The sequence below is a fragment of the Antechinus flavipes genome, chromosome 3 (genome assembly GCF_016432865.1).
Source record: "Antechinus flavipes isolate AdamAnt ecotype Samford, QLD, Australia chromosome 3, AdamAnt_v2, whole genome shotgun sequence".
NCBI classification, from domain to species: Eukaryota; Metazoa; Chordata; class Mammalia; order Dasyuromorphia; family Dasyuridae; genus Antechinus; species Antechinus flavipes.
The window spans coordinates 473,010,022-473,025,421 of record NC_067400.1 but is presented as its reverse complement, the minus strand read 5'-3'; the positions used below and the strand labels follow the sequence as shown (position 1 = coordinate 473,025,421).

The 15,400-nt window shown below is 40.4% G+C and overlaps 1 protein-coding gene across 3 annotated transcripts in view; it reads right to left on the bottom strand.

Moving 5' to 3' along the window:
* The window catches only part of SNX19 (sorting nexin 19), a 63,217-nt gene that overhangs the window by 27,655 nt on the left and 20,162 nt on the right, over positions 1-15,400 (bottom strand). The window lies entirely within an intron of this gene.

The window sequence follows — 15,400 nt, the reverse complement described above, 5'->3', positions numbered from 1 at the left end:
GTCCCCAATTATTAGAATTTTTTATTGTTCTTAAGAGAAAAAAGAAAAGGAAACTATACTAAAGAAGAGAGGAGGAGGTAGAATTTGCTGTTTTATATAAATGGGGCTTGTGATAATAAATATACAAACACTGATAAAATGTAGGTTGATGGGCTATAATCATGGTATTAAACAAGGCAATAATGAAAGTATACTTCATTAATATATATAAAGGAGAGAAATTACATTGTTTTTAAAGGCACCATAGATAATAAATATCAATACTTAATATACATGTATATGCATACAATGGCATGGCATAGCATCTAACTATTTAGAGAAAAAGTTAATTGAATTTTTGGGGAAAATAGTTAGATTCTAATAATTCAATTGGCTATTTATTAGTGGAGGAAAGAAGAAGAAATGAAGGTAATCAAATGAACTCTAAGGATCTATTATTTCATAAGTCCTAGACAAAGAAAAATCTTCTTAGGCCCCTAATCCTCTATCATTTAGCCCAATCTTCAAAGGAAAGACAAATAAAACACTAATACAAGACTGGTGTATGTGGAATGAAAGTTGTATTTCTTGCCTCAGTTTCTCCCTTCTTCCTCCCTAGCATACACAAGGGAAGTGATGTAGGGAGAAAACTGTGGGATTAAATTTTCTATGTAGATTGAATAGGAAACCCCATTAAGCACATACTTCTGAAGCCTTTTCTGCTTCCCTGTCCTGAGCCACCTGAGTTCCATCCCTTTAGAGGCCCCAAGACTGTCTAAAGTCCCAACTCCATTACTTTTCTTTCCCCCAGGCTAGCTCTCAGCTCCGTGTGAACAGTCAGATCTGCTCATTCTCAATCGCCAGGTAGCCATCCAGCTCTCTCCTTTCCCAGCACCTTGGGGGTAGAGGAGGCACAGTCCAGAGAGAGCTAATTAAAGCGGCCACCCAGTCAGGGGAAAATTGAGTCCAGTTGAGGGGAAAGGGCAAGGAGAGGGGGAGCAGCCCTCCGAGTTAGAACACAGCCAGGAGGTCGAAGAGACAAGGGAGGGGCTACGTGGGCAATTTAGTGGTCGCCTTGGCAACCAGGGGCCTCATTGTTCATGGTGACTTTACCTCACTGGGAGACCTCCATGCTCTGCTCTGGGTACAGAGTTACTAACTCAGGGTGGAAGGAAGAGAATAAGTAGGTTGGAGGTGGGGGTTGAAGAGGAGATAGGAAAGAGAGTGGACCCTATACCATGGCCTTATTCCATTTTGACAAATGAGAATAGTTGGGGGAAATTTTTCTACAGACGTTCCGAATAGGGAAAAATAGGGATTAAATATAAATTAGCAGGAGGAGCAAGGAAGTCTGAGAGTACTCATCTTGAAAAAGACTGATAAAGTTTGAAAACATTGTCATCAAGGAAACAACTCTTCATGAGTTGGACCCCATTTGTGATTTTCTTCATGAAGATGCTTTTCCAGATCCTTTTATAGACAAGAAAACTGAGGCAAACATGAAGAAAAATTCAAAGGGTCTTTAAGTACAAACCCCTGCCTTCAAGCAGAGTTCCATATATACAATACCACTATAGTTTTAGAATGTGAACTGTTTTAAATAAAATCACATATCCCCTACTATTTCCTTACTAAACAGATATATGTAGATCCTACATACAGTATTTGATTCAGTTTCTATATTCACAAGCGAGGCAATGTGATATATAGTAGAAAAAGAAGTGGGATAGGGATCAGGAGGCAGATCACTGACTTCACTTGCCTTGTGGGGATTGTGGGGAAGAGGCTCTGCAAACTTTAAGAGAATTAAATGAAAATGAACAGTTATTTTTTTCACCATCATTTATTTTGCTTTGCCACTATCTCTCTGTGTAACTGTAAGGAAGGCACATGGTTTACTCATTTATAAAAGAAGGACTTGGTAATACCTATAGCCCTTGTGGTTTAATATTCTCTGTTTCTCTGAAGTATCAGCTTCATTTTGAAAGCATTAAAATAGTGGAACTAAGATGAAGATATTTCAGGAAGATTACGTTTGTAAGAGCCAGAGAATTTATAGGTTCTAGGACCCCAGAATGCTGTATATTTTTTCTTCCTCTTATCACTATTAGGACAAATCGTCATTTTAGGGTCATGAGGACTGATAAGGAATCACAGATCTAACTGGTCTTTGGAAAAAAGGATCAATTAATTCACAGGCAGTCCGAAGGAAGCTCCAGCATCTTCAGGCTGTCCAGCTGGGATGACATCCTCACACCTCACTTCTGGATGTTAACCAAATTGTCCCAGCTCTGAGTTCTTAGGTCAGAAACAGTTCAGAATGAATCAGCTGCAGAGCCGAGTACTAGGAGAGAGGTCATAAGGGCAACCAAGTGCTGGCTGTACACTCTGCTCATTGAGGGGAATGCCGGCTGAAGCACGGGGAGGACACTGTGAAGGCTGACCCTACTTAGCCCGTAAGTTGTTGAGGCTACAAGAAAGGGGAGGTTACAAGGTGCCTGAGTCATAGAACAGCATCACTCCACAATTCTGCTTGCAGTTTCCTGCCAACACCAAGTGTACATCCTTGTTCATCCAACAAGCATCTGGGATGGGACCTCTCTTTGTTAATTACAAAATTAGTTTGTTTCCACTAACTCAGCCACCAGCTCCTATTTATTTTCATCAGCAACCATCTGGAATGCTGGAAGGTAGGTAACTACAGCTTATCCTGTACTGCCACCTGGTGGTCACAGGCTGAAATAAAACAAAACTAACTCCAAGTCGGCTTCAGTGAGTGGATAATAACCTGCTGGGGTCTGGAATCAGGAAGACTTTTCTCTCTGACTTCAAATCTGATTTCAGACACTTGCTATGATACTGAACAAATCACTTAACCCGGTTTGCCTCAGTTTCCCTATCTGTAAAATAAGCTGGAGAAAGAAATGGCAAGCCATTCTAGTCACTTTGCCATGGAAACCTCAAGTGGAGTCACGGGAGTTGGACATGGCCAAAAGTCAACTGAACATCCAATTAGGAGTGAATTAAATACAAGCCCCCATGACAACCATCAACCAGCAGGTGAATAAGCAGGACCATGGGTCTAAGATGGAAGGGACTTCAGAGCCCAATGGCTGCATTTTGGGGATAAGAGAATTCCCCAAGGTCATACAAATAATAAATATTAGAGGCCGACTTTGAACAAGACTCTCAGTCAGTGCATCTTTCATTGCACCACCTTCTTCCTACATAGAAGTACAAAATAATCAAAGGCTCTCCCCAAAGCCTTTTATTTTACTACAATTGTTCGTCTTCCTTCTACTATGTAAACTCTACCCACCCTTCCACTTTATTATCTTATCTTCTCGCTTCCAATTTGCTTATCCAATCTTCTTCTTCCAAACTACTCGGATACTGAGGGATCTGTTCTAAATTCCTAATGTACTTAGAGTCTTAGGTAGCACTTAGTGTTTGACTGATATCATCCTTAATTGCTTCTTTTATTATTCCTGAGGTTTAGTAAAAAGCACATGGGACTTAAAGGAAGATTACCAATCCTCTGGAAAGACTTACATGAACTGATACTGAGTGAAGTGAGCCCAAGCAAGAGAGCAGTGTCTACAGTAAGAAGATTATGTGATGATCAACTGTGATGGACTTGGCTCTTTCAACAATGAAGAGATTCAAGGCAACTCCAATAGACTTGAGATGGAAAGTGCCATCCTCATCCAGAGAGAGAACTATAAAGATTGAATGTGGATCAAAGCATAGTATTTTTACCTCTTTTTTGTTTGTTTACTTTTTCTTATGTTTCTCTCCCCTTTGGTCTGATTTTTCTTGTCTCACATGACAAACATGAAAATATGTTTAAAAGGATTGCACATATTTAACCTATATTGGATTGCTTGCTGTCTCAGAGAGGGGAAAGATAAGGAAGGAAGGGAAGAAAAATTTGGAGCACAAAGTCTTACAAAAACGAGGGCTAAAAACTATGCATATATTTGGAAAAATAAAATAACTATTGAGAAAAAACAAAAAAGATTACCAACCTTGCTACTCATTAGCTCTGTGACCCTGAGCAAAGAATTATCTTTCATAACTAGTTTATTCATTTAAAAAGTGGGGATAATAATACTTGTACTACTTAACTCACAGGACTGTTGTAAATAAAAATCCTGGCAATTGGGGATTGTAATAATTATAATTATGATAGCTAGCATTTAAGTGCTTTCAGTTTTGCAAGGCATTTTATAAATATTATCTCATTGTATCTTTACATCAATCTTGAGAGTAGGTGCGATTAGTATCTCTATTTTATAGATAAGGAAATTGAAAAAGACAGAAGTTAAGTAATTTGTCCAGCTAGTGAGTGTCTCAAGCAAAATTTGAATTCAGTTCTTCCTACCTCCCAAGTCCATTTTGTCTACTGTGAACATCTAGCTGACTCAACTTGATAATACAAGTATGAACTATCATCTCCCCAATGAAGACTATGAGCACCCTGAAGTCAAACTTTGCAAACCAGTCACACCTGTATCACAACCTACTATATAATCTAGGTAATTAGCTAACCAAGTACAACTAGAAAATCATATAAAAATTTATTGCACAGAAATTATTGAAACCACCCTCCTGAACACCTGATAACCAAATTCTAGAAAGTTAAGGAAAGAGGATTCAGAGACCATAAGTTTACTTTTTAGTCTCCTTGGATTCTGAAAGCTGGCCAAGTCCAAATACTTTTAGAGCCGACCAAGCAGACTGTGGAAAAATCAGTCAGGAAACTAAGTTTGAATACTATATCAAACTCTTGTTAACTATGTGATGCTGGGGAAAAACACTTAACCTCTCTGAACCTTTATTTCATCATCTGTAAAATGGGGATAATAATAGAATCTACTTCAGAGTTGTTAGGAGGATCAAGTAAGATAATACTTGTAAAACATTCAAATGAGAGTTAACTATTATTATGTCTGACCAGTCTAGTACGTAAGCAAGATAAGCAACTTCCTACATGGTGTGATATAAAGGGCACTGAAAAGTCTCCCAAAATGTCTTCTCTAATAATTTGTCTTGATAATCAAATTTCCCATCATTAAGGATATTCTGTCTGGAAAGTTCCTGTTAAAACTTGAACTCTATAACCTGGATAGGAACCAATATTTTGCATGGAGACAGATGAATTCATCAGTTTCCTAGCAAAGAAAAGGACCCCAAGAGAAGGGAAGATGGGGATCTAAGTATTGAAAGGCTAAAGTGAAGGAAGTTGAGAAGGATCAGAAGCATGAGCTGTTGTTATAAGGGATAGGTTATTTTTGCTGAGAGGGCTCTGAGTGTCCTTTTTGAAGGACGCAGTACCAAAAAAGGTAGGTGAGAGAATAGGGCACTGAAGAAACTTTTGTCCTATCTCACCTACTTCATTTGAACCTCGCAAGTCTGGGAAGTATGTAATGTAAGACTTATTATCTCCAATTACAAATGAGTAAGTGGAGGCTCTGAGAGATTAAGTGATTTGTTTTAGATTCCCACAGCCTACTCAGTAGTAGAAAAGAGTTCAAACCTAAAATTTTGGACTAAATTCACTGATTTCTTCCATTTCAGCTCTCTCCCAACTCTTCTAAACTGAATACTAACCAGAACCATTTAAGAAGCATATCAAATAGCCAGGATATATAAAGAGGAAAGATTAATGAAGAGAGCACTGGACTTGGAGTCAAGTGAAATGTGTTTTAATTCCATCCTTGATAGTAGGCAAGGAGGTGGCTCAGTAGATAAAGCACTGGGAATAGAGTTGGAAGACTTGAATTCAAATCTAGATTCAGACATTTACTAGCTGTATGATCCCTGATAAGCCCATTCCCTGATGTCTGCCTCAGTTTTCTCATCTGTAAAATGGGGATAATAAATAGCATCTACATCTCAGGATTGTTGTGAGAATAAAATAAGATAGTATTTTTAAAGCATTATGTAACTGTTTACTAATATTATTAGTTCCACTACTCTGGACAAGTTCCTTCTGAACTTCAGTTTGTTTATGTATAAAATGGGCATAATAATATTTATATTACCTACCTCACAGGATTATTGTGAGTCTAAGTCATATGTGCTAGAAATTATAATCATAACTATAGTAATTATAATCAGTAATATGTGATAGTAATTGTATCATGTTATAGTGGTTTGGAATAAGAAAAAGTTTATAAGTCCTTTCTCTTATGCATATAAATTCTATGACTTTGGGCAAATCAGTAAACTCTAGGAGCTCCCTAGAAATAGATAGTTTCTATCTATTGATGAAATCCCAGGTGTAGACTTCCTGGCAGTTTTTTTTTTTTTAAATACAAGATTATCAGTATTTTGATCCAGCAAGGAATAGTTCTTGTGTACTTTTTGGTTATCTCCTGGCACTTGTAAATCTCCAATTCAGGGTCCTTTGCAAAGAAAGTCATGTGTGCACACAGACACACACATTCTCTCTATATATACACTGTCCACTCCACCTATTTCAAACCTTCTGTTGGAATCCTGATCGGGTAACCAAGTGTAGACAGCCAGAATGTGACAAGACAGACAGAGAGGATCTCTTTATCCCAGAATCAATGCAGAATATGTGACTCCCAGGAGTGGGAGGGAGAGGTCAGGCAGGGCTGCCCAGACACCAGGGCCCGACCTGGGTATGACTATAGAAGGCAAGATCCTTCCTGTGCAAAGACCAGTCAGGGCAGGCACGGGGTCAAGTGGGATTCTTTCCCCCAAAGAAGTAACACATAACCTGAGCGAAGCCTCAAGGATGGCAAGGATGGCTCCCAAAGGCAGCCAAAGCCAACGTAACTTGACAAGCAAAGTGAAATATTACCTCAAGAAACTTCTAGGCCTGACATCCCTTAGGAAAATACCTACAGGCTTACAAAATACTACGGGCTGAAACTAGCACAGATTTGGGCCAAGACAGGCAGGTCACTTATGGCTCAGCCACCAGCAAAACGATCCTGGGAGAGCAAGGGGGATGTGGCTCTGTCCCTGTTTTCAGTGGGAACAAGTGGAAGATGCTTATTTTGATTTTTGATACTTTTAATGCTTTATGCCAATGGTTCAGAGCCTTGGGATCCAAAGACTCCAAATAGTTTATAGATAGATTTCAGGAAGTCTAGAAACACAGATGGGGAAAATCATTACATCTATTTTCCCTAAACTCTGATGAAATTTCGCATTTCCTTCAGACATGAATCAACAAACATTATTCTGAGAAAGAGTCCATGGCCTGGCAAAGGAGTTTATCACATGCACACAAAATTAAAAACCTCTTATTCTACACAATTCTTAATTCGAAAAGCAATTAAAAAGTTGGAACATAGTGCTGCTGAAAAAGTCAGTTAATTAATTATAATTAATGATCATACTTATAGTAATTATAATTAATTTGTAATCATACTTATATAATCAATAATATGTGATAGTAATTAGTATCATGGTATAGAGCCTTGAAATCAGAAAAGACCTAGATTTAAGTCCTTCCTCTTATGTAGACAAATTCTACACTACTAGGCAAATCAAGAAATTCTAGGAGCCCCTACAACTATTTAAGATTTTTAGTTATAATTTCTATCTAGCTATTTTCCTATACATATCTTATACATCCTATGGATTAATATAAGATTTAGAATCAGAAATTCTCCAGTCTAAAGTCTTTAGTTTATAGAGAAGGAAACAGACTCAGAGCAGATAAGGGATTTGCTGACAAGTAATAATAACTAGCTTTTGTATTGTGCTTTAAGATTTTTGCAAATTATTAGTTCACTTAGTTCTCACAACCCAGAAAAGTGAATGCTGTTATCAGCATCATTTTTCAGTTAAGGATATAGGCTCATTGCCTAGTCCAGAGTCAGGTAGCTAGTCAATGTCCAACTTTGAATTTGAACTTGGGATTTCCTGAATTTCAGGCTTTATTCACTGTACCACTTACTGGTTGCAACTAGTAAATCACAAGACTGGGATTTGAACACAGGTCCCCTAACTCCCAAAGCCAGTAGTTTTCCTGCTGAACCAAAATGTCTCTATAGGCTCCCAGCCAGGAGAGCTTTAAGAACAGAACTAATGATCAGCTTTCATGCCTGCTTAGGGTACAATCCTGTCTGTAGGCCTGTCTGAGGACTATTTGGTCCTCGGAGTCCATAACCAGACAAAAACCGATACCTGAATGATAGAGTACACAATGGAGGGTGGTTTTGGATGGTTTTTTTTCCTACCTAAGGCCTTTCCTTGCTATAGGACTTATGATTATAGTGTTCTTCAAGCTAATCAAGGATAATCTTCCCATTTAAAAGAGTAAATGTGAAATTGAAAGAAAGTAATGCATTCAACATGCAAGAAGTTTCAGTGTCAAGATTCCAATGCACGTCCTTAGCACTCATTCAAATATACTAGTGCCTGTTTTGCCACACAGGCCCAGGGCCTAGGAAAATTAGACTGGGAAGGGCAGTGGTGGGGGTGTTAGCTGAAAAGTAGGAAACTTGGGCCAAAAAAACTATTCTGACTCTCACTTTGCCTTTTTTAGAGGAAATTTGATGGGTGAGAGGGAATGAGCCTGTCTGTTGTAGAGAAATATTTAGGGAGATAGGAAGCAGAAATTGGTTCAGATAGGAACAGAGAGATCTGGAAACTCAGGGAAGGACAATTTAAATGGCACACGCTGATGGCATTTAGGAAAGGAAAGGATGAAGCATTTATAGAGTACCTAGTGTGCTAGGTGATTTGCAAATATTACCTTGTTTGATTCTTTTAAATAGGCAGGTACACAATTTACAGTTGAGGAAATTGGGGTAAACAGAAATGAAGTGATTTGCTCAGGGTCATCCAGCTAGTAAGTGTCTTAGATTAGATATGAACTCAGGTCTCCCTGATCCTATATAATCTGTATCTCCTCGTTGCCTCTTAATGGCTACATGGCTTATGGTTACCTGCATCATGTCTCTTACATCTTCCCTCCTAGGGAACCTGTGATAACCCTGGGCAGAGTCAAAGTCAGAATAAAGGGTTTTGCTTGACCATTTAGAACTGTTTAACCACTTTCTATTTCTCCCATAAACCTACAGAAAGGAACAATGTGAATAGAGTAATCTCCAAGGCCATTATGATTGTATAAAGGATAAATAAAGTGGAAGAAGCATCATCACTATAGATCTTAACTTTTAGTGTGTCATGTTCTCCATGGGCAGTTTAATCTTTAGATTATGGACCCAAGCTCAGAATAATGTTTATTGCCAGCATTCATTCATAACAGAAGGACATACTAAGATTCAGTTAGACGTTGGTGAAAGCAAATATGTATGTGTGTGTGTGTGTGTGTGTGTGTGTGTGTGTATGTATATATATGTGAGCATGTGTATATACACACACACATATATATATTTATTTATTTCCTATCCAGGTTTACAGACCCTCTGAATTCTGTGAATCCTAGAACTTGGGTTAGAAATCCCCATGATACCAGAGTGATTCTCAAGGCCGATGGAAACAGAGCCCTGCCCAATAACCCCAGACTCTCTGTCTATATACGCCAGATCTCTTTTCCTTCCCTCCCACCCAGACCTTCTCCCCATATTTCATGGGAGATGGCTCAGAGGAAGAGATCATTTCTAAGAAGACTATTCCGAGCCCTCCCTGGTCTGGTTTAAGCCCCTGGGCTTGCTATTTAATCCCTTCCTCCTAGCTTTGAGGTCTGACTGGCTCCTCTAAGCCTGTCTCCTTCTTCCCTATCTGCTCTCCTCCTGGATGCGTCCCTGTTTTTCCTCCACTCCCTTCTGTCCATAAGCCCTAGCGCTTCCTTGCTTCCATCATCTCCCCCTCTGCTTCCTCCCCCCGTTCCCTTTTTCTAAGAAACCCTGATGCAGACTTGAGGAATGTGTCCGCTGCCCTTTTGACACAGGGACTGATGGCATCCTTGGGGCCGTGGGCAGGGCAGAGCCAAGAGACACGGCTCACATGGATTCTCTCGGCCTGGCCCATATTTGTCTCATTGCATAGCCTGGAAGCCTAGAAAAGGACTCAGTCCAACTCCTTCTCATTCCTTCATTCTCTGCATCAGGACCCATAATAACCTCCCACTGACTTTCTGTTTCCTGACCATACATCCCCTCGCACTGCGCCCCAAGAGCCAGAAAGTTTTCTCTTCCTCTCCTGTCGCTGTCACTTTAGCCAGCCCCCCCCCCCCAACTTGGGTTTCATTTCAGGTGGGGACGCTTCTCCCCAGCTCTGGCCCGGGCTGCTCTCAGACACCATAAAGCCTGCCCGAGCTGGCCAAGCTCCCTGGCTTAGATCTGCCGCCCCTTCTCCCCTTTCATGCTCCCATCTCTGGCTCCAAGGAAGGAATGCTGCCTGTTACATAATTGGATGTTCCCAGCACAGAAGCTGACATAGGAGGTCATGCGCGCACGTGTGCAAAGTCGCCCTTTTACTTAACAATACCTTTTTCGGGCATCGAGCTTTCCTTCTTCAGCTCCGGCCCCCCTCTCTGCACCATCAACAATCAAGGGAGATTTATAGAGCTTGGCTCTCAGCTCAGAGCCATTCCAACCTCCGTCTGGAAGGAGGGGTCATGGGGTTGAGTTTACTCTGCCTTTTATTTTTCCCCTTGTAGAACAGGGAAAGAAGTTACTATTTGGCAGCGGTCTCGGGTGCCCAAGGCAGCTGTGTGTATGGATCTTTCAGGCAGAACGGGTCAGAGAAAGTGAAAGGAGATGGGGACCGTAGGAAGAAGCCTTTTTTGGGGGGAGGGAATTTAACAAGACCCGAAGCTTGAAAAGCAGTAAAGTACGAGGAAGGAGGAGAAAGGGGCGACCGAGGAGGCAGGGGCGGTGTCACCCCAGAGACGAGTCACGATGGTCCGGAGAGGGAGAGAAGGGTGTGGTGGTGGCAAACTTGGGCTGGTTTAGTTCTGCAAAACCCCAGCTGACCCAGACCCTTAAGATGTAGATCTCTACCCTAGGCTCAGGGTAGAGAGAACCACACTGCCCCGGTGGGCTGGGTGCTGTCCTGGGCACACAGAGTCTCGGCGAGCTCAACATTGCACAGAACTGATGCTCTTAGGAAGGGCTCGGGGCCTGGGCGAGCAGGGATGCAGTGATGGAGTGGTCGTGATGGCTAAGGCTTCAGAAAGAGCTCAAATTTCCAGCTTCTTTTCTTACCTCTTAAAGCTTGGTTGGGACAAAGTCAGCTAGTGATGTTTTAAATACGAAAGGCACAAACCTCCGGGGTTTGATGGGAAAGGGGAGTGTGTGCATGTATGTACGACTTCTGTTCTCTTCCAACAAATCTGCCCCTTCTAAGATGAGGCAGCCCCACTTGGAAGCTTCACAGATTATAGCTCCCTTGTCTTCATCTTCATCTCTGGGTCTCTCATCTCTAAAGATCTATCCAAAACATTATCCAGACCTCGACTGTTTTTCTTTTAATTCCCCACTCAAAGTGCTCTTCTCTTTATCTGGAATTGGCTCAAACCCTTCGGGGTTTATGGCTTGCTGAGACCTCAGAAGAAATCTCAGTTACACTTTTGCAAGGAATCTCGGGTTGCCTGGTTCAACACTTAGCTTGCCTGAGATTCTCCTCCATGCCATCTCTGACTGAGGGAGCCAGTTTGAAGGCTTCACGTAAAGCGGGGAGGCAACTCATCCCATTTTTGGATAGCTCTAATTGGGAGGAGGTTTTTCCTTTCATCATACCTAAATCGGTCGCTCTGAAACTTCCACCCATTCAGCCTTATCCCTTTTCCATGTGACAGTCCTTAAAATACATGAAGAAAGCTATCATGATCCATCTCTCTCCTCTAGTTTTCTCTTCTTTAGAATAAACATCCCTATTTCTCTTTAATAATTCTCAGATGAGGAGAAGGGTAGGATTGTGAATGGAGTGCTAGAGTTGAGATCAGGAATACCTGTGGTTGGATCTAAGCTCTGACACTGGCTCACTGTGTGACCAGCCTCAGTTTCTCCCCCATAAGCTGTTACTTATACAATAACTTCATGGGGTTGATATGGTATGAGGTTAAATGTCTATAAACAATTCTAAAATGCTATTATTGCATATGGTATGACCTTGAGTCCCTTTGCCAACCTGACTCCCTTTCTGTAGGTATTTAGCTCTAACTTATCAAGGTTTTTTCCAAAATATAGCTACAGGAGCTGAATACGATACCCCAAATGGAGTCTGATGTTTAGGGAAGAATTCAGAAGGACTGTAACCTTTCAATGTACCCTAAGATACATCATCCTTCTTACAATGACATGGGAAATGGAATTTTGAACAATTCATGGAAATTATCCTTTCTGTACTTTCCATATGGCCTACCATTCCCTTCTGAATTCTCCCTTACTTTTTTACATGGTTCTAAAGATGAAAGATTCAGAGTTGGAAAGGACCTTAGAGGTCATTTAAGTCAACTATTCTGGTGTCTTCTCTTGCAGAGCATGGAGATGATCCTAGAATCCAATGATTATGTTAGGAGCTCACAGGTCCTACCAACCTAGAAAGGCCTTGAACTTGCATGAACTATGAGCTTATTTTTTAAGACTAATAGCCTATTAAGAGATGTATAGCTTAGGTAGGATCATCCTAAGAAGACTGGCCATTGGGTTGGCCATTATTTTTGGTCAGAGAAATTCATGAAGACAGTCAACTAAGGCATGGAGGAAGCTGTAATTTGTATCAGTTATGGGAATACCCAGACTGATGAAATGATCCTTCCTTTGAAGTTCTGGAGAAGTAAAAAGAAGCATGTGGCTAACATTTGACCAAAGGAACAGAAAGGACTGGCAGATGTGATTGCTGAGTCAATATCAACAATCTCTGAAAGATTATGGAAAATAGGAAAAGCATCAAAGCACCACGGAAGGGCAAATGTCCCAATTTTCAAGAAAAAGAAGAACATAGAGTCTGCAAATTATACTCTGGTGAACTAGGCTTGGAGTTCCGGAAAATTGTAGAATATATTATCAAAGGAATTGTTTATAAGGGAAGAGATGATCGCACAGGGCCAGGATGGTCTCATTATGTATAAATCATGCTAGACTAACCTCACTGGGTTATTTTTGTTGTTGGGGCTACTAAACTGATAGACGTAGAAGATGCTATAGAGATGGTTTATTTAGATTTTAGCAAAGCAGTTAACAGTCTGTCATCTCTTGGATGAAGTTTTCAAGAGTATATCTTGGACTTCATTGAATGACTAGGTCTAAAGAGTAATCGTGAATAGTTCATTGTCAACCAGGAGGGAGATTTTTAGGAGAGGACTCCAGGAAAATCTGTTCTTGGCCCTATTCTTTTTAGCATTTTTACCAGTCATTTGGTTAAAGGCATAGATGGATTTGTTTGAGACCACACCATATTAGAATAAGCTAGCACAAATGGGGATTCTCAGCATGGAAAAATGAGAAAAAAATAGAGGAAACACAATAATTATTTTCAACGATTTGACAGCCTGACATATATAAGAAAGATCATATTTCCTTTCCTTTGTCTTAGATATCAGACTTATGAATGGAAGTTACAAAGAAGAGCTTGCTTTATTCCATAAATAAAAAATAAAATACATTTTTTTAAAAAAGCAATGAGATGGCACAGTAGATAGTAGGTGGGGTTTATGAGTCTGATTTAATATTCTTCTTCAGATACTAATGATATAACCTTGAACAAGTTGCTGAACCTGTCTGCCTCAGTTTTTTCATCTTAAGGGGATAATAATAGCCTCTAATTCCCAAGCTATGAGGATCAAATGAGATATACATACACACATAACACACACATACTATATATATACATACATATAACACACACACACAGCAATTTGTCAGCATCAAAACCAGTGGCCTTCTGACTGCCAGACCAGAGTTTTCCACCAGCCACCTGATGCCATCTGATTTCAATGTCAAACACATGTTCTGAAATGAAGTCAGAATTTGGCCCCTTCTTATTTTGGGATCAGAACAGACTGCTGCTTCTGCTCACTCTATGCCAGACCATCCCTTAAGAAGACAGAGATCAGAACGAGGGAAGAGGAGGCCAAACCACAGAATCACAGAATGAGAAGCCACATGTCTATCTAGGGTTGAGGGAACATCTTTCCCCAGACCACACGTCCCAGCTTCCTTTGCTTCAACATGGCACGGCTCGGCACAGCTGGAAGCATTCTATGTTAGCTTTTCCTACCTTTTTGAGGAGCTTTGACCCAGTTCTGAGAGGCTGGAGGGATGCTGGGTACGGGAGGCTGTGATCATAAAGTCTCAAGATGCAAATCCAAGTGCCCTTTCCTTCACTACTGGTCTTGGCAAGTCCTTCCTCCATGCTAAGTACACACACACACACACACACACACACACACACACACACACACACTGTGGAGAGTTCTTTGAAACCCACCATTCTGAGTCTTTGTCTTTGTGAAAGCTATTGCTGAATGAAAGATTTTCTAGTTACACACAGGGAAAAGGGAGGCGGGGTGTGGAACGAGAAGAACCTCCTGCAACATAGGAGAAATGCCGATGACTGAGGATGGGAAATGACCAAGGAAGGTTGGCTGCAAGCATATATTAGCAAAAGGAGAATGCTGCCTTTAAGGGCTTCAAAGTACAAAGCACAGGCTTGTATGTGACTCTGAAAGTGCCAGAAAGCTGACCAAAACCCTCATCAAAAGTTGTTGATTTAAGCTATTGGAAATTTTTTTTCCCCTAGTGGGAACATGCTTCTTCATTTTTTTTTAAAAAATGGGATATTAACAGGAAAAGACTTGCTTTACAGAAATTAAAAAAAATTTCTATGGAAAAAATTACTATTTTTGGGGAAGATGTTTTTTTTTCAAGTAGGACATTGATCAGTACCATATTTTTATTCTGTTCTCTATATGTACTATTTTGAATATGTTTAGATGGGGGGAATGAATTATTAGGTTTCTTATTAAGAATATGTTTATTGAAGGAAAATATAATGATAAATGTTGGAGGGGATGTAGGAAAACTGGGACACTAATGCATTGTTAGTGGAGTTGCGAAATGATTCAATGATTCTGAAGAGCAATTTGGAATTATGCCCAAAGGGCTATCAAATTGTGCATACCCTTTCACCCAGAAGTGCCATTACTGGTTTGTATCCCAAGGAAATCATAAAGGAGGGAAAAGGACCCACATGTACAAAACTGTTTGTAGCATCTCTTTGGTGTATCAAAGAATTGAAAAATGAGTAGATGTCCATCAATGGAGGAATGGCTGAACAAGTTGTGGAATGTTATTGTTCTATCAAAGATGATGAACAAGCTGATTTTATAAAGGCCTGGAAAGATTTACACGAACTGATGCTGAGCAAAACAAGCAGAATCAGGAATACATTGTACACAGTAACAGCAAGAATGTGCGATGATCAACTATGAAAGACTTGGTCTCCTCAGTGGTTCAGTGAT